Source organism: Lethenteron reissneri, chromosome 57, assembly GCF_015708825.2.
Source record: "Lethenteron reissneri isolate LAM-NWPU_2019-01 chromosome 57, ASM1570882v1, whole genome shotgun sequence".
Classification (NCBI taxonomy): Eukaryota; Metazoa; Chordata; class Hyperoartia; order Petromyzontiformes; family Petromyzontidae; genus Lethenteron; species Lethenteron reissneri.
In genome coordinates, this window is record NC_083835.1 from 8,493,518 (window position 1) to 8,513,203 (window position 19,686).

A 19,686-nucleotide genomic window follows, 5' to 3' on the forward strand; every position below is an offset into this window, starting at 1 on the left:
ATTTTCATTGATTTTACCCGAAATTAACTCTGTCACTTATGATTGCAAGTTGTTGCGAGTCAGTGACTGCTTTAGTGTTAAAATACGGTGCTGTGTTTTTAGGATAGTGTGTGTATAATATAATTTTACGTAGATATCCACATCTATTTAATATTTTTCTTCCGCAGTTTTTATTGAAAATGCAATATTTGATATCTCAAAAAACCTGATGTGATAGACAAAAACCGATGCCAGATTTGGAATCGGCACCCCAAAATTACCTTAAACCCGTTGGAATACCTTATGCCAGAAAAAGTGTGTTGACCAGTGTTATTAGAGTGTGTTTTTTGTTTGCATTTTGACCACAAGTAGTGTGGATAATGCAGACGTGATTCCTCGTGAAAAGGTTTCAGTTTTGTTGCCAGATAAAAAAAGGGGAAAAACCCCTAATCTCTAATTTTGGTAGTGCAACGGAGGTCCAATGATGATGATTCTCCCATTATAGCGTACGCAGGCATATGGCCAGTTGCCTCCTTGTCGATCTTCTGTTGCCACTGCCATGGTTGTGGTTCCCCGTGTTTAATTTCAGCTGACTAGTGTAATGCAAATAGGAACTTTGCAGTCTCTGTCAGTCTGCCGCTAGACGAAGCCACATCTCGCCTCGCCGAGCTGATCGTGGGTAGCGAGGGTTGAGCGGCGGTCCAAACTTCACCCCCCAAGGATCATCGGTGGTTGAGCGCCTGGTCGCTGACGTTAGCCGTGGCCGCATTCACAACGCAGCGCGCTAACCGCTGCCCCACCGCTCCCTATGTGCGTGTGTGAGCATATACATAGATGGATGTATCTGTGTATATGTATTGCACAGAGCGTGTATCGGGTGCGCGCGGATGTATGGAAAGCGGTGGCGCAGCGGTTAGCGCTTCGCTGCGCTACGAACCCGGCGGAACCCGAGTTCGATTCCCGCTCACGGCCATCAACAAACAGTGACGATTATCTGAACCGGTCCTGGGCCTTCCATAGGTCGACTCGGCCGCAAATGAGTACCTGGTGCGATGCGTAGTAAACATCGCCACTGGGAGACAAAGGCGGCCGGGCGTGGTGCTGGCCACCCCACCCCCTCGTGTGCCGTGCCGGCCTTCACAGGTCCTCGCTAACAGGACTTGCCCCAACAGTCTGTGAAGGCTACACGGGGGATCTTTGTCTAAGCAACACTTGCCCCGACAGTCCGTCAAGGCTACACGGGGGGTCTTTGTCTTTGTCTGAGCAACACTTGCCCCAACAGTCTGCCAAGGCTACACATACACGGGGGATCTTTGTCTTTGTATGAGCAACACTTGCCCCACCAGTCCGCCAAGGCTACACGGGGGATCTTTGTTTTTGTAGAAGCAGCACTTGCCCCAACATTCCGTCAAGGCTACACGGGGGATCTTTGTCTTTGTCTAAGCAACACTTGCCCCAACAGTCCGCTAAGGCTACACGGGGGATCTTTGTTTTTGTAGAAGCAACACTTGCCCCAACAGTCTGTGAAGGCTACACGGGGGATCTTTGTCTTTGTCCTTTCAACACTTGCCCCAACAGTCCGTCAAGGCTACACGGGGGGAGTGAGCGGTGGGGCAGCGGTTGGCGCGCTGCGCTACCAACCCATGCCACCCGAGTTTGATTCCCGCTCACAGCCACCAACACCCTTGATGGAACATCCCCCATAGGTTGACTCTCAGCCCTAAACGAGTACCTTGGTCAACATCAGTACGAGGGAAGACAAAGACGGCCGGGCGGGGCGTATTGTGCGTGTTGTGTGTGTACGTTAAAGATGCTTCAAGGGGCAAAGTGCTGTTAGCGAGTAGTAGCACCACCAGCTGGCTGGCGGGTGGCCTGCACCACGCCAGCTACTCGTTTGAGGCTGAGCCGACCTAGGGCAGGCCCAGGACCGGTTCAGACAACCGCCCCTGGTGAGCGGTGCGCTAACCGCTGCACCACCACTCCCCACTACAGTATGACATTAGTACGTGCTTACACAATAATATATGCAAGTGTAAACATGTTTAGATTTGAAGCGTGTGTAATATGATTGTATCAAATTGTAATATTGACATGCGATGAAAAAAAAATTTCCGCTCACAGCCCCGACCATCAGTTGTGGACTTCTCAACTGGCGCTTCCCTCCACCTAGGTCCACTCAGCCTTAAATGCGCGTACGGTGAACTTCTTTCGCACCGTACAGGGCCAATCGTGCTAATCGGAGGTGCAGTGTTGAGTCTGTGGGCAGTGTTGAGTCTATGGGCAGTGTTGAGTCTATGGGCAGTGTTGAGTCTATGGGCAGTGTTGAGTCTATGGGCAGTGTTGAGTCTATGGTGTAGTGTTGAGTCTATGGGCAGTGTTAGTCAATGGGTAGTGTTGAGTATATGGGCAGTGTTGAGTCTATAAGCAGTGTTGAGTCTATGGTGCAGTGTTGAGTCTATGGGCAGTGTTGAGTCTACGGTGTAGTGTTGAGTCTATGGGCAGTGTTGAGTCTATGGGCAGTGTTGAGTCTATGGGCAGTGTTGAGTCTACGGTGTAGTGTTGAGTCTATGGGCAGTGTTGAGTCTATGGGCAGTGTTGAGTCTATTGGCAGTGTTGAGTCTATGGGCAGTGTTGAGTCTATGGTGCAGTGTTGAGTCTGTGGGTAGTGTTAGTCTATGGGCAGTGTTAAGTCTATGGGTAGTGTTAGTCGATGGGCAGTGTTGAGTCTATGGGTAGTGTTAGTCTATGGGCAGTGTTGAGTCTATGGGCAGTGTTGAGTCTATGGTGCAGTGTTGATTCTATGGGCGGTGTTGAGTCTATAGTGCAGTGTTGAGTATATGGGCAGTGTTGAGTCTATGTGCAGTGTTGAGTCTACGGGCAGTGTTGAGTTATGGGTAGTGTTGAGTATATGGGCAGTGTTGAGTCTATGGGCAGTGTTGAGTCTATGGGCAGTGTTAGTCTATGGGCAGTGTTGAGTCTATGGGCAGTGTTCGTCGATGGGCAGTGTTGAATCTATGAGTGGTGTTGAGTCTGTGGGTAGTGTTAGTCTATGGGCAGTGTTAAGTCTATGGGTAGTGTTAGTCGATGGGCAGTGTTGAGTCTATGGGTAGTGTTAGTCTATGGGCAGTGTTGAGTCTATGGGCAGTGTTGAGTCTATGGTGCAGTGTTGATTCTATGGGCAGTGTTGAGTCTATGGTGCAGTGTTGAGACTATGGGCAGTGTTGAGTCTATGTGCAGTGTTGAGTCTACGGGCAGTGTTGAGTTATGGGTAGTGTTGAGTATATGGGCAGTGTTTAGTCTATGGGCAGTGTTGAGTCTATGGGCAGTGTTAGTCTATGGACAGTGTTAGTCTATGGGCAGTGTTGAGTCTATGTGCAGTGTTGAGTCTACGGGCAGTGTTGAGTTATGGGCAGTGTTGAGTCTATGGGCAGTGTTGAGTCTATGGGCAGTGTTGCGTCTATGGTGCAGTGTTGAGTCTATGGGCAGTGTTGAGTCTCTGGGCAGTATTGAGTCTATGGGCAGTGTTGAGTATATGGGCAGTGTTGAGTCTATGGGCAGTGTTGAGTCTATGGGCAGTGTTAGTCTATGGGCAGTGTTGAGTCTATGTGCAGTGTTGAGTCTACGGGCAGTGTTGAGTTATGGGTAGTGTTGAGTATATGGGCAGTGTTGAGTCTATGGGCAGTGTTGAGTCTATGGGCAGTGTTAGTCTATGTGTAATAAAAGGACTCGAACACTTCTTTCTGTCTTCGTGTCTTTATTCAGGTTCACGTCTTTACCCACACGGCACTCTGTTATAACTCCTGTATTTGTAGCCCCCGGCTATTCACTGCTATTATAGCTTCCTCACCCCTCTGACTCTCTGCTTCATCTACTGTAACCTCCTCCCTGCAGACTTGCTGCTACCCCTATGTGCAGACCCTCTGGCTGTCACTGTATGCAGACCCGCTGCCCACTCTCTCTGTGCAGCCCCGCTGCTGACTGCAGCCTCCTCGCTGCTTCGGGTCGGTCACCGCTGGCCAACGGTGCCGATCCTCGCTCCCCCCGTGTTCGTGGCGATCTCGCCACACCCCGCTTCGCCCTTCGTGGCCTTCCTCTGTTCCTGGTTCCCCGTCACTCCCCTTGCTCTTCCGGTTCCCCTCCTTCTATACTCAACCCCTCTCCCCCCACGTGACCTAACTCCTCCCCCCCTGACGGCACCTCAGAAGGGCCGTTTACAACCGCATTACATATGGACAGTGTTAGTCTATGGGCAGTGTTGAGTCTATGTGCAGTGTTGAGTCTACGGGCAGTGTTGAGTTATGGGTAGTGTTGAGTCTATGGACAGTGTTGAGTCTATGGGCAGTGTTAGTCTATGGGCAGTGTTGAGTCTATGGGCAGTGTTGAGTCTATGGTGCAGTGTTGAGTCTATGGTGCAGAGTTGAGTCTATGGGCAGTGTTGAGTCTATGGTGCAGTGTTGAGTCGATGGTGCAGTGTTGAGTCTCTGGGCAGTGTTGAGTCTATGGTGCAGTGTTGAGTCTATGGGCAGTGTTGAGTCTGTGGGCAGTGTTGAGTCTATGGGCAGTGTTGAGTCTGTGGGCAGTGTTGAGTCTGTGGGCAGTGTTGAGTCTATGGTGTAGTGTTGAGTCTATGGGCAGTGTTGAGTCTATGGGCAGTGTTAATCTATGGGCAGTGTTGAGTCTATGGGCAGTGTTGAGTCTATGGGTAGTGTTGAGTCTATGGGTAGTGTTGAGTCTATGGGCAGTGTTGAGTCTATGGGCAGTGTTAATCTATGGGCAGTGTTGAGTCTATGGGCAGTGTTAATCTATGGGCAGTGTTGAGTCTATGGGCAGTGTTGAGTCTATCGGCAGTCATCTTCTTGGTTCTTTCGGTAAAGTCACGTAGAAGGGAAGTAATAAAATAATAAAAATAAAACGAAATAAAATAATTCTCACGACCTTTCGGCCACAACGCAAGCTGTCGTCATCAGGTGAAGACCAGGACGGCTGCTTGCGTTGTGGCCGAAATGTCGTGAGAATTATTTTATTACGTTTTATTTTTATTATTTTATTACTTCCCTTCTACGTGACTTTACCGAAAGAACCAAGAAGAGAAAATATGTTTATAGACAAAATGCCGGTTTCCACTTCCAGTGTCTCATCAGCAGTGTTTATCATTTGCATGCACCCAATGCAAACGAATGTCCAGACGCTTCTAGCCAAGGGCAGCCTTCCACATCCAGTGTCTCATCAGCAGCGTCAGACTTTGCTTGAACCGCAATGCTGGTGAACGGCCCAGATGTTTATCGGCAAGCAGTGGCTTCCTCGTTCAGTGTCTCATCAGCAGCGTCAGACTTTTATTGAACCGCAATGCTGGTGAACGGCCCAGATGTTTATCGGCAAGCAGTGGCTTCCTCGTTCAGTGTCTCATCAGCAGCATCAGACTTTTCTTGAACCGCAATGCTGGTGAACGGCCCAGATGTTTATCGACAAGCAGTGGCTTCCTCGTTCAGTGTCTTATCAGCAGCGTCAGACTTTTATTGAACCGCAATGCTGGTGAACGGCCCAGATGTTTATCGGCAAGCAGTGGCTTCCTCGTTCAGTGTCTCATCAGCAGCATCAGACTTTTATTGAACCGCAATGCTGGGGAACGGCCCAGATGTGTATCGGCAAGCAGTGGCTTCCTCGTTCAGTGTCTCATCAGCAGCGTCAGACTTTTCTTGAACCGCAATGCTGGTGAATGGCCCAGATGTTTATCGGCAAGCAGTGGCTTCCACATCCAGTGTCTCATCAGCAGCGTCAGACTTTTCTTGAACCGCAATGCTGGTGAACGGCCCAGATGTTTATCGGCAAGCAAGTGGCTTCCTCGTTCAGTGTCTCATCAGCAGCGTCAGACTTTTATTGAACCGCAATGCTGGTGAACGGCCCAGATGTTTATCGGCAAGCAGTGGCTTCCTCGTTCAGTGTCTCATCAGCAGCGTCAGACTTTTCTTGAACCGCAATGCTGGTGAACGGCCCAGATGTTTATCGGCAAGCAGTGGCTTCCTCGTTCAGTGTCTCATCAACAGCGTCAGACTTTTCATGAACCACAATGCTGGTGAACGGCCCAGATGTTTATCGGCAAGCAGTGGCTTCCTCGTTCAGTGTCTCATCAGCAGCATCAGACTTTTATTGAACCGCAATGCTGGTGAACGGCCCAGATGTTTATCGGCAAGCACTGGCTTCCTCATTCAGTGTCTCATCAGCAGCGTCAGACTTTTCTTGAACCGCAATGCTGGTGAACGGCCCAGATGTTTATCGGCAAGCAGTGGCTTCCTCGTTCAGTGTCTCATCAGCAGCGTCAGACTTTTCTTGAACCGCAATGCTGGTGAACGGCCCAGATGTTTATCGGCAAGCAGTGGCTTCCTCGTTCAGTGTCTCATCAGCAGCGTCAGACTTTTCTTGAACCGCAATGCTGGTGAACGGCCCAGATGTTTATCGACAAGCAGTGGCTTCCTCGTTCAGTGTCTCATCAGCAGCGTCAGACTTTTATTGAACCGCAATGCTGGTGAACGGCCCAGATGTTTATCGACAAGCAGTGGCTTTCTCGTTCAGTGTCTCATCAGCAGCGTCAGACTTTTCTTGAACCGCAATGCTGGTGAACGGCCCAGATGTTTATCGACAAGCAGTGGCTTCCTCGTTCAGTGTCTCATCAGCAGCGTCAGACTTTTCTTGAACCGCAATGCTGGTGAACGGCCCAGACGTTTATCGGCAAGCAGTGGCTTCCTCGTTCAGTGTCTCATCAGCAGCGTCAGACTTTGCTTGAACCGCAATGCTGGTGAACGGCCCAGATGTTTATCGACAAGCAGTGGCTTCCTCGTTCAGTGTCTCATCAGCAGCGTCAGACTTTTCTTGAACCGCAATGCTGGTGAACGGCCCAGACGTTTATCGGCAAGCAGTGGCTTCCTCGTTCAGTGTCTCATCAGCAGCGTCAGACTTTTATTGAACCGCAATGCTGGTGAACGGCCCAGATGTTTATCGGCAAGCAGTGGCTTCCTCGTTCAGTGTCTCATCAGCAGCGTCAGACTTTGCTTGAACCGCAATGCTGGTGAACGGCCCAGATGTTTATCGACAAGCAGTGGCTTCCTCGTTCATTGTCTCATCAGCAGCGTCAGACTTTTCTTGAACCGCAATGCTGGTGAACGGCCCAGATGTTTATCGGCAAGCAGTGGCTTCCACATCCAGTGTCTCATCAGCAGCGTCAGACTTTTCTTGAACCGCAATGCTGGTGAACGGCCCAGATGTTTATCGGCAAGCAGTGGCTTCCTCGTTCAGTGTCTCATCAGCAGCGTCAGACTTTTATTGAACCGCAATGCTGGTGAACGGCCCAAATGTTTATCGACAAGCAGTGGCTTTCTCGTTCAGTGTCTCATCAGCAGCGTCAGACTTTTCTTGAACCGCAATGCTGGTGAACGGCCCAGATGTTTATCGGCAAGCAGTGGCTTCCTCGTTCAGTGTCTCATCAGCAGCATCAGACTTTTCTTGAACCGCAATGCTGGTGAACGGCCCAGATGTTTATCGGCAAGCAGTGGCTTCCTCGTTCAGTGTCTCATCAGCAGCGTCAGACTTTTATTGAACCGCAATGCTGGTGAACGGCCCAGATGTTTATCGGCAAGCAGTGGCTTCCTCGTTCAGTGTCTCATCAGCAGCGTCAGACTTTGCTTGAACCGCAATGCTGGTGAACGGCCCAGATGTTTATCGACAAGCAGTGGCTTCCTCGTTCATTGTCTCATCAGCAGCGTCAGACTTTTCTTGAACCGCAATGCTGGTGAACGGCCCAGATGTTTATCGGCAAGCAGTGGCTTCCACATCCAGTGTCTCATCAGCAGCGTCAGACTTTTCTTGAACCGCAATGCTGGTGAACGGCCCAGATGTTTATCGGCAAGCAGTGGCTTCCTCGTTCAGTGTCTCATCAGCAGCGTCAGACTTTTATTGAACCGCAATGCTGGTGAACGGCCCAAATGTTTATCGGCAAGCAGTGGCTTCCTCGTTCAGTGTCTCATCAGCAGCGTCAGACTTTTCTTGAACCGCAATGCTGGTGAACGGCCCAGATGTTTATCGGCAAGCAGTGGCTTCCTCGTTCAGTGTCTCATCAGCAGCGTCAGACTTTTCTTGAACCGCAATGCTGGTGAACGGCCCAGATGTTTATCGGCAAGCAGTGGCTTCCTCGTTCAGTGTCTCATCAACAGCGTCAGACTTTTCTTGAACCGCAATGCTGGTGAACGGCCCAGATGTTTATCGGCAAGCAGTGGCTTCCTCGTTCAGTGTCTCATCAGCAGCATCAGACTTTTATTGAACCGCAATGCTGGTGAACGGCCCAGATGTTTATCGGCAAGCACTGGCTTCCTCGTTCAGTGTCTCATCAGCAGCGTCAGACTTTTCTTGAACCGCAATGCTGGTGAACGGCCCAGATGTTTATCGGCAAGCAGTGGCTTCCTCGTTCAGTGTCTCATCAGCAGCGTCAGACTTTTCTTGAATCGCAATGCTGGTGAACGGCCCAGATGTTTATCGGCAAGCAGTGGCTTCCTCGTTCAGTGTCTCATCAGCAGCGTCAGACTTTTCTTGAACCGCAATGCTGGTGAACGGCCCAGATGTTTATCGACAAGCAGTGGCTTCCTCGTTCAGTGTCTCATCAGCAGCGTCAGACTTTTATTGAACCGCAATGCTGGTGAACGGCCCAGATGTTTATCGACAAGCAGTGGCTTTCTCGTTCAGTGTCTCATCAGCAGCGTCAGACTTTTCTTGAACCGCAATGCTGGTGAACGGCCCAGATGTTTATCGACAAGCAGTGGCTTCCTCGTTCAGTGTCTCATCAGCAGCGTCAGACTTTTCTTGAACCGCAATGCTGGTGAACGGCCCAGATGTTTATCGGCAAGCAGTGGCTTCCTCGTTCAGTGTCTCATCAACAGCGTCAGACTTTTCTTGAACCGCAATGCTGGTGAACGGCCCAGATGTTTATCGGCAAGCAGTGGCTTCCTCGTTCAGTGTCTCATCAGCAGCATCAGACTTTTATTGAACCGCAATGCTGGTGAACGGCCCAGATGTTTATTGGCAAGCACTGGCTTCCTCGTTCAGTGTCTCATCAGCAGCGTCAGACTTTTCTTGAACCGCAATGCTGGTGAACGGCCCAGATGTTTATCGGCAAGCAGTGGCTTCCTCGTTCAGTGTCTCATCAGCAGCGTCAGACTTTTCTTGAACCGCAATGCTGGTGAACGGCCCAGATGTTTATCGGCAAGCAGTGGCTTCCTCGTTCAGTGTCTCATCAGCAGCGTCAGACTTTTCTTGAACCGCAATGCTGGTGAACGGCCCAGATGTTTATCGACAAGCAGTGGCTTCCTCGTTCAGTGTCTCATCAGCAGCGTCAGACTTTTATTTAACCGCAATGCTGGTGAACGGCCCAGATGTTTATCGACAAGCAGTGGCTTTCTCGTTCAGTGTCTCATCAGCAGCGTCAGACTTTTCTTGAACCGCAATGCTGGTGAACGGCCCAGATGTTTATCGACAAGCAGTGGCTTCCTCGTTCAGTGTCTCATCAGCAGCGTCAGACTTTTCTTGAACCGCAATGCTGGTGAACGGCCCAGACGTTTATCGGCAAGCAGTGGCTTCCTCGTTCAGTGTCTCATCAGCAGCGTCAGACTTTGCTTGAACCGCAATGCTGGTGAACGGCCCAGATGTTTATCGACAAGCAGTGGCTTCCTCGTTCAGTGTCTCATCAGCAGCGTCAAACTTTTCTTGAAACGCAATGCTGGTGAACGGCCCAGACGTTTATCGGCAAGCAGTGGCTTCCTCGTTCAGTGTCTCATCAGCAGCGTCAGACTTTTATTGAACCGCAATGCTGGTGAACGGCCCAGATGTTTATCGGCAAGCAGTGGCTTCCTCGTTCAGTGTCTCATCAGCAGCGTCAGACTTTGCTTGAACCGCAATGCTGGTGAACGGCCCAGATGTTTATCGACAAGCAGTGGCTTCCTCGTTCATTGTCTCATCAGCAGCGTCAGACTTTTCTTGAACCGCAATGCTGGTGAACGGCCCAGATGTTTATCGGCAAGCAGTGGCTTCCACATCCAGTGTCTCATCAGCAGCGTCAGACTTTTCTTGAACCGCAATGCTGGTGAACGGCCCAGATGTTTATCGGCAAGCAGTGGCTTCCTCGTTCAGTGTCTTATCAGCAGCGTCAGACTTTTATTGAACCGCAATGCTGGTGAACGGCCCAAATGTTTATCGGCAAGCAGTGGCTTCCTCGTTCAGTGTCTCATCAGCAGCGTCAGACTTTTCTTGAACCGCAATGCTGGTGAACGGCCCAGATGTTTATCGGCAAGCAGTGGCTTCCTCGTTCAGTGTCTCATCAGCAGCGTCAGACTTTTCTTGAACCGCAATGCTGGTGAACGGCCCAGATGTTTATCGGCAAGCAGTGGCTTCCTCGTTCAGTGTCTCATCAACAGCGTCAGACTTTTCTTGAACCGCAATGCTGGTGAACGGCCCAGATGTTTATCGGCAAGCAGTGGCTTCCTCGTTCAGTGTCTCATCAGCAGCATCAGACTTTTATTGAACCGCAATGCTGGTGAACGGCCCAGATGTTTATCGGCAAGCACTGGCTTCCTCATTCAGTGTCTCATCAGCAGCGTCAGACTTTTCTTGAACCGCAATGCTGGTGAACGGCCCAGATGTTTATCGGCAAGCAGTGGCTTCCTCGTTCAGTGTCTCATCAGCAGCGTCAGACTTTTCTTGAATCGCAATGCTGGTGAACGGCCCAGATGTTTATCGGCAAGCAGTGGCTTCCTCGTTCAGTGTCTCATCAGCAGCGTCAGACTTTTCTTGAACCGCAATGCTGGTGAACGGCCCAGATGTTTATCGACAAGCAGTGGCTTCCTCGTTCAGTGTCTCATCAGCAGCGTCAGACTTTTATTGAACCGCAATGCTGGTGAACGGCCCAGATGTTTATCGACAAGCAGTGGCTTTCTCGTTCAGTGTCTCATCAGCAGCGTCAGACTTTTCTTGAACCGCAATGCTGGTGAACGGCCCAGATGTTTATCGACAAGCAGTGGCTTCCTCGTTCAGTGTCTCATCAGCAGCGTCAGACTTTTCTTGAACCGCAATGCTGGTGAACGGCCCAGACGTTTATCGGCAAGCAGTGGCTTCCTCGTTCAGTGTCTCATCAGCAGCGTCAAACTTTGCTTGAACCGCAATGCTGGTGAACGGCCCAGATGTTTATCGACAAGCAGTGGCTTCCTCGTTCAGTGTCTCATCAGCAGCGTCAGACTTTTCTTGAACCGCAATGCTGGTGAACGGCCCAGACGTTTATCGGCAAGCAGTGGCTTCCTCGTTCAGTGTCTCATCAGCAGCGTCAGACTTTTATTGAACCGCAATGCTGGTGAACGGCCCAGATGTTTATCGGCAAGCAGTGGCTTCCTCGTTCAGTGTCTCATCAGCAGCGTCAGACTTTGCTTGAACCGCAATGCTGGTGAACGGCCCAGATGTTTATCGACAAGCAGTGGCTTCCTCGTTCATTGTCTCGTCAGCAGCGTCAGACTTTTCTTGAACCGCAATGCTGGTGAACGGCCCAGATGTTTATCGGCAAGCAGTGGCTTCCACATCCAGTGTCTCATCAGCAGCGTCAGACTTTTCTTGAACCGCAATGCTGGTGAACGGCCCAGATGTTTATCGGCAAGCAGTGGCTTCCTCGTTCAGTGTCTCATCAGCAGCGTCAGACTTTTATTGAACCGCAATGCTGGTGAACGGCCCAAATGTTTATCGGCAAGCAGTGGCTTCCTCGTTCAGTGTCTCATCAGCAGCGTCAGACTTTTCTTGAACCGCAATGCTGGTGAACGGCCCAGATGTTTATCGGCAAGCAGTGGCTTCCTCGTTCAGTGTCTCATCAACAGCGTCAGGCTTTTCTTGAACCACAATGCTGGTGAACGGCCCAGATGTTTATCGGCAAGCAGTGGCTTCCTCGTTCAGTGTCTCATCAGCAGCATCAGACTTTTATTGAACCGCAATGCTGGTGAACGGCCCAGATGTTTATCGGCAAGCACTGGCTTCCTCGTTCAGTGTCTCATCAGCAGCGTCAGACTTTTCTTGAACCGCAATGCTGGTGAACGGCCCAGATGTTTATCGGCAAGCAGTGGCTTCCTCGTTCAGTGTCTCATCAGCAGCGTCAGACTTTTCTTGAACCGCAATGCTGGTGAACGGCCCAGATGTTTATCGACAAGCAGTGGCTTCCTCGTTCAGTGTCTCATCAGCAGCGTCAGACTCTTATTGAACCGCAATGCTGGTGAACGGCCCAGATGTTTATCGACAAGCAGTGGCTTCCTCGTTCAGTGTCTCATCAGCAGCGTCAGACTCTTATTGAACCGCAATGCTGGTGAACGGCCCAGATGTTTATCGACAAGCAGTGGCTTCCTCGTTCAGTGTCTCATCAGCAGCGTCAGACTTTTCTTGAACCGCAATGCTGGTGAACGGCCCAGATGTTTATCGACAAGCAGTGGCTTCCTCGTTCAGTGTCTCATCAGCAGCGTCAGACTTTTCTTGAACCGCAATGCTGGTGAACGGCCCAGATGTTTATCGGCAAGCAGTGGCTTCCACATCCAGTGTCTCATCAGCAGCGTCAGACTTTTCTTGAACCGCAATGCTGGTGAACGGCCCAGATGTTTATCGGCAAGCAGTGGCTTCCTCGTTCAGTGTCTCATCAGCAGCGTCAGACTTTTATTGAACCGCAATGCTGGTGAACGGCCCAAATGTTTATCGGCAAGCAGTGGCTTCCTCGTTCAGTGTCTCATCAGCAGCGTCAGACTTTTCTTGAACCGCAATGCTGGTGAACGGCCCAGATGTTTATCGGCAAGCAGTGGCTTCCTCGTTCAGTGTCTCATCAACAGCGTCAGGCTTTTCTTGAACCACAATGCTGGTGAACGGCCCAGATGTTTATCGGCAAGCAGTGGCTTCCTCGTTCAGTGTCTCATCAGCAGCATCAGACTTTTATTGAACCGCAATGCTGGTGAACGGCCCAGATGTTTATCGGCAAGCACTGGCTTCCTCGTTCAGTGTCTCATCAGCAGCGTCAGACTTTTCTTGAACCGCAATGCTGGTGAACGGCCCAGATGTTTATCGGCAAGCAGTGGCTTCCTCGTTCAGTGTCTCATCAGCAGCGTCAGACTTTTCTTGAACCGCAATGCTGGTGAACGGCCCAGATGTTTATCGACAAGCAGTGGCTTCCTCGTTCAGTGTCTCATCAGCAGCGTCAGACTCTTATTGAACCGCAATGCTGGTGAACGGCCCAGATGTTTATCGACAAGCAGTGGCTTCCTCGTTCAGTGTCTCATCAGCAGCGTCAGACTTTTCTTGAACCGCAATGCTGGTGAACGGCCCAGATGTTTATCGACAAGCAGTGGCTTCCTCGTTCAGTGTCTCATCAGCAGCGTCAGACTTTTCTTGAACCGCAATGCTGGTGAACGGCCCAGACGTTTATCGGCAAGCAGTGGCTTCCTCGTTCAGTGTCTCATCAGCAGCGTCAGACTTTGCTTGAACCGCAATGCTGGTGAACGGCCCAGATTTTTATCGACAAGCAGTGGCTTCCTCGTTCAGTGTCTCATCAGCAGCGTCAGACTTTTCTTGAACCGCAATGCTGGTGAACGGCCCAGACGTTTATCGGCAAGCAGTGGCTTCCTCGTTCAGTGTCTCATCAGCAGCGTCAGACTTTTATTGAACCGCAATGCTGGTGAACGGCCCAGATGTTTATCGGCAAGCAGTGGCTTCCTCGTTCAGTGTCTCATCAGCAGCGTCAGACTTTGCTTGAACCGCAATGCTGGTGAACGGCCCAGATGTTTATCGACAAGCAGTGGCTTCCTCGTTCAGTGTCTCATCAGCAGCGTCAGACTTTGCTTGAACCGCAATGCTGGTGAACGGCCCAGATGTGCATCGGCAAGCAGTGGCTTCCTCGTTCAGTGTCTCATCAGCAGCGTCAGACTTTTCTTGAACCGCAATGCTGGTGAACGGCCCAGATGTTTATCGACAAGCAGTGTCTTCCTCGTTCAGTGTCTCATCAGCAGCATCAGACTTTTCTTGAACCGCAATGCTGGTGAACGGCCCAGATGTGCATCGACAAGCAGTGGCTTCCTCGTTCAGTGTCTCATCAGCAGCGTCAGACTTTTCTTGAACCGCAATGCTGGTGAACGGCCCAGATGTTTATCGGCAAGCAGTGGCTTCCTCGTTCAGTGTCTTATCAGCAGCGTCAGACTTTTCTTGAACCGCAATGCTGGTGAACGGCCCAGATGTGCATCGGCAAGCAGTGGCTTCCTCGTTCAGTGTCTCATCAGCAGCGTCAGACTTTTCTTGAACCGCAATGCTGGTGAACGGCCCAGATGTGCATCGACAAGCAGTGGCTTCCTCGTTCAGTGTCTCATCAGCAGCGTCAGACTTTTCTTGAACCGCAATGCTGGTGAACGGCCCAGATGTGCATCGGCAAGCAGTGGCTTCCTCGTTCAGTGTCTCATCAGCAGCGTCAGACTTTGCTCTGGCAGCAACCACCACCTCTGCCACCGCCCCCTCTCCACTGATATTCCTCGTGCCTGCGGTAGCCGATACATCGCGATATTGTGATATTTCACGATATCGTGATGGCACGATAAATCATTAAGTAAAATATCCCACAACAATTGCATTGTCCGTTGTGAGGGCGAAACTAAAATATCCATCGTATGATGATCATTCCGCTCTTTAATTATTGTAATTACTTTATAAGTAAACATGTACAAATAGATAAGGAATAAAAACGATGGTTTATATTAATAATAGTGAACAGTTGCCGTACTGATGCAAGTCGTAACTATGAGCGGCTGCGTATGAGCCGTGATATTTCGTGAGTTGTTCAACTTTCTAACGGAGAAGTCTTTTAATATGTCTACTACATATGTATACTAGTCGACGTTTCAGGGAATGAACCTTCAGGGCATATACAATGTGGTGATGTCATATTCTCCGAAGTGGGACCATTGTCCGAAACGTCAGCCATTATTTATTATGTTTTATTTTAAGACAAATACAACAATAGAGATCCCCGTGTAGCTTCAACAGACTGTTGGGGCAAGTGCCACGCCCGGCCGCCTTTGTCTCCCCAGTGGCAATGTTCACTACACACCGCACTAGGTACATTTGAGGCTGAGTCGACCTAGGGGAGGCCCGACACCGGTTCAGATAATCGTCGCTGTTGGTGGCCGTGAGCGGGAATCGAACTCGGGTCGCCGGGTTCGTAACGCAGCTGCGCTAACCGCCGCGCCACCGCTCTTCATGGACACGACAAAGACAAAGGTCCCCCGTGTAGCCTGGCACACACAACTCCGGCAGGCAAGTCCCTGTGAGCAGGCGGCACCTCCGTGAGGTCCGGCACGGCACACACGGCACGCGCTGTGACCGCGGCGGTGATGTTATTGCGACTAGGGGCATCTTTATCTGTGTGTGGGGAGTGGTGGCGCAGCGGTTAGCGCTACGCTGCGCTACGAACCCGGCGACCCGAGTTCGATTCCCGCTCACGACGATTATCTGAACCGATACTGAGCCTCCCCACTAGGTCGACTCAGCCTCAAATGAGTACCTGGTGCGGTGCGTAGTGAACATCGCCACTGGGGAGACAAAGGCGGCCGGGCGTGGTGCTGGTCACCCACCCCCTCGTGTGCCGTGCCGGCCTTCATAGGTGCTCGCGAACAGCACTTGCCCCAACGGTCTGTTGAAAGGCTACACGGGGGATCTTTGTCTTTGTGTAAGGGGTTAGTTGACACTGTGTTAAGATCCCTCTTTTCGTAATAGGATTAAGCAGCGCCAATCTTAATCCTATCTTCGTGTTGGGAGAGAGAGAGAGAGATGCAGGGAGATGGAGTGTTAATGTATTTAAATTAACAGCGGCTGCGCTGCGAGTAGACTTGCTCTCGTCATGGTAATGTGGAATTCACAGCACCCGCCAATGACACTCCCCGAGCTCGGTAGAATAGGAAAGGTTTCAACTTGGGGGGCGCCACGGTGGCTAGGAGATGTTGACTACCTCGCCTGGTGTACAGGCGGTCATGGGTTCGATGCCGACGCTGACGCCTGCTGCTGTATATTTGGAGTTTGCGTGTGTCTCTCTCTCTCATCATCATCACAGTGGCTAGGAGATCTGGAGTTTGCGTGTCTCTCATCATCATCATCATCACGGTGGTTAGGAGATGTTGACTACCTCGTCTGGTGTACAAGAGGTCGTGGGGTCGATCCCGACCCTGACGATGCCTGCTGTATATTTGAAGTTTGCATGTCTCTCTCTCATCATCACGGTGACTAGGAGATGTTAACTACCTCGCCTGGTATACAGGAGGTCGTGTGGTTGATCCCGACCCTGACGCCTGCTGTATAATTTGGAGTCTGCGTGTCTCTCTCTCTCCCCGTGGTTGCGTGGATTTTCCCTCCGGGTCCTCCGGTTTTCCCCGTCCACATTGAGAATCGGACGTTTCTACGCGTTTCGAGTGTTTTGCTACCGATATAAAAATCGCACGTGGCAAAGATGATGATGGTGGTGGTAAGTCGCCACTTCTAGTTGAGCTGTCATTTCTGACGCTTCTGAATAAGAGCCACTTCGCTCAGTGGGGGCCTTACACCCGGTGACATCATAGAAATAAAATAGGTAAAAAAAAAATTGTAAAACACGCTTTAATGAAATGTACTCGTAATGGCAGAACTCCACGACTCCATTAAGTGGCCCCGCAGCTTGCCATAATGTAAGGGACCGTGGACAATTAGACCCGTAAAAAAGATTGTTTAAAAATCTATTTTAAAAGTTTAATGATAGATTATAGTATTGTCATCAGTATGGCATAGCTATACCAAGTTTACAGTCGATACGACATTGGGAAGACGGTTGAAATAGAGTTACAAGATTTGAGGATACGACAACAGACGGAGTGAGTTAAATAAAAGCTTGTAATAATACTAATACTGGGAGGAGGGCACGGAAGTGGCCGTGTTAATGTGAGGGATTAGCATGATGTTAATGTGAGAGATTAGCATGATGGTAATGTGAGAAATTAGAGGGCACGGAAGTGGCTATGTTAATGTGAGAGATTAGCATGATGTTAATGTGAGAGATTAGCATGATGTTAATGTGAGAAATTAGGGGGCACGGAGGTGGCTATGTTAATGTGAGAGATTAGCATGATGTTAATGTGAGAAATTAGGGGGCACGGAAGTGGCTATGTCAATGTGAGAGATTAGCATGATGTTAATGTGAGAGATTAGAGGGCACGGAAGTGGCTTTGTTAATGTGAGAGATTAGCATGATGTTAATGTGAGAGATTAGCATGACGTTAACGTGAGAAATTAGAGGGCATGTAAGTGGCTATGTTAATGTGAGGGATTAGCGTGATGTTAACGTGAGAAATTAGAGGGGACGAAAGTGGCTTTGTTAATGTGAGAGATTAGCATGATGTTAATGTGAGAGATTAGCATGATGTTAATGTGAGGGGTTAGAGGGCACGGCAGTGGCTATGTTAATGTGAGAGATTAGCATGATGTTAATGTGAGAAATTACAGGACATAGAAGTGGCTTTGTTAATGTGAGAGATTAGCATGATCTTAATGTGAGAAATTACAGGACATAGAAGTGGCTTTGTTAATGTGAGAGATTAGCATGATGTTAATGGGAGAAATTACAGGACATAGAAGTGGCTTTGTTAATGTGAGAGATTACCATGATCTTAATGTGAGAAATTACAGGACATAGAAGTGGCTTTGTTAATGTGAGAGATTAGCATGATGTTAATGTGAGAAATTAGGGGGCACGGAGGTGGCTTTGTTAATGTGAGAGATTAGCATGATGTTAATGTGAACAATTAGATGGCATGGAAGTGGCTATGTTAATGTGAGAGATTAGCATGATGTTAATGTGAGAAATTAGATGGCATGGAAGTGGCTATGTTAATGTGAGAGATTAGCATGATGTTAATGTGAGAAATTAGGGGGCACGGAGGTGGCTTTGTTAATGTGAGAGATTAGCATGATGTTAATGTGAACAATTAGATGGCATGGAAGTGGCTATGTTAATGTGAGAGATTAGCATGATGTTAATGTGAGAAATTAGATGGCATGGAAGTGGCTATGTTAATGTGAGAGATTAGCATGATGTTAACGTGAGAAATTAGATGGCATGGAAGTGGCTATGTTAATGTGAGAGATTAGCGTGATGTTAATGTGAGAGATTAGAGGGCACGGAAGTGGCTATGTTAATGTGAGAGATTAGCATGATGTTAATGTGAGAGATTAGCATGATGTTAACGTGAGAAATTAGAGGGGACGGAAGTGGCTTTGTTAATGTGAGAGATTAGCATGATGTTAATGTGAGAGATTAGCATGATGTTAATGTGAGAGATTAGCATGATGTTAATGTGAGAGATTAGAGGGCACGGAAGTGGCTTTGTTAATGTGAGAGATTAGCATGATGTTAATGTGAGAGATTAGCATGACGTTAACGTGAGAAATTAGAGGGCATGTAAGTGGCTATGTTAATGTGAGGGATTAGCGTGATGTTAACGTGAGAAATTAGAGGGGACGAAAGTGGCTTTGTTAATGTGAGAGATTAGCATGATGTTAATGTGAGAGATTAGAGGGCATGGAAGTGGCTTTGTTAATGTGAGAGATTAGCATGATGTTAATGTGAGGGGTTAGAGGGCACGGCAGTGGCTATGTTAATGTGAGAGATTAGCATGATGTTAATGTGAGAAATTACAGGACATAGAAGTGGCTTTGTTAATGTGAGAGATTAGCATGATGTTAATGTGAGAAATTACAGGACATAGAAGTGGCTTTGTTAATGTGAGAGATTACCATGATCTTAATGTGAGAAATTACAGGACATAGAAGTGGCTTTGTTAATGTGAGAGATTCGCATGATGTTAATGTGAGAAATTACAGGACATAGAAGTGGCTTTGTTAATGTGAGAGATTAGCATGATGTTAATGTGAGAAATTAGGGGGCATGGAAGTGTATAGTAGTGTATAGTGTAGTGTATAGTAGTGTATATTGTAGTGTATAGTAGTGTATAGTGTAGTGTATAGTAGTGTATAGTGTAGTGTATATTGTAGTATATGTAGTGTATAGTAGTGTATAATAGTGTAGTGTATAGTGTAGTGTATAGTAGTGGAGTGTATCGTAGCAAACCTCTAAACCCACACGGTTTATTAGCCTGTATTTTTGTACAGGGAAATTGAGTTTTCAGGTCCATACCACCTACAGCCGTTTGAATACGGGCCACAATAACAACAACATCAATAATGTCTATGTGTTTCTCCCTTGTAATAGGACTTTGTAGGATGAACGTTGACATGTATATTGGGCACTGGGTGACGAATAAGATCTGAGCTGGTCTGTAATAAGGTAGGGCACTGATAAGGGGTTGACAGGTTTGTAGTGGTGAGTGTATAGTGTATAGTAGTGTAGTGTATAGTAGTGTAGTGTATAGTGTATAGTAGTGTATAGTAGTGTCGTGTAAAGTAGTGTAGTGTATAGTAGTGTAGTGTATAGTGTATAGTAGTGTATAGTAGTGTAGTGTATAGTGTATAGTAGTGTAGTGCATAGTGTATAGTAGTGTATAGTGTAGTGTATAGTAGTGTAGTGTATAGTACATAGTAGTGTATAGTAGTGTATAGTAGTGTAGTGTATAGTAGTGTATAGTGCATATTAGT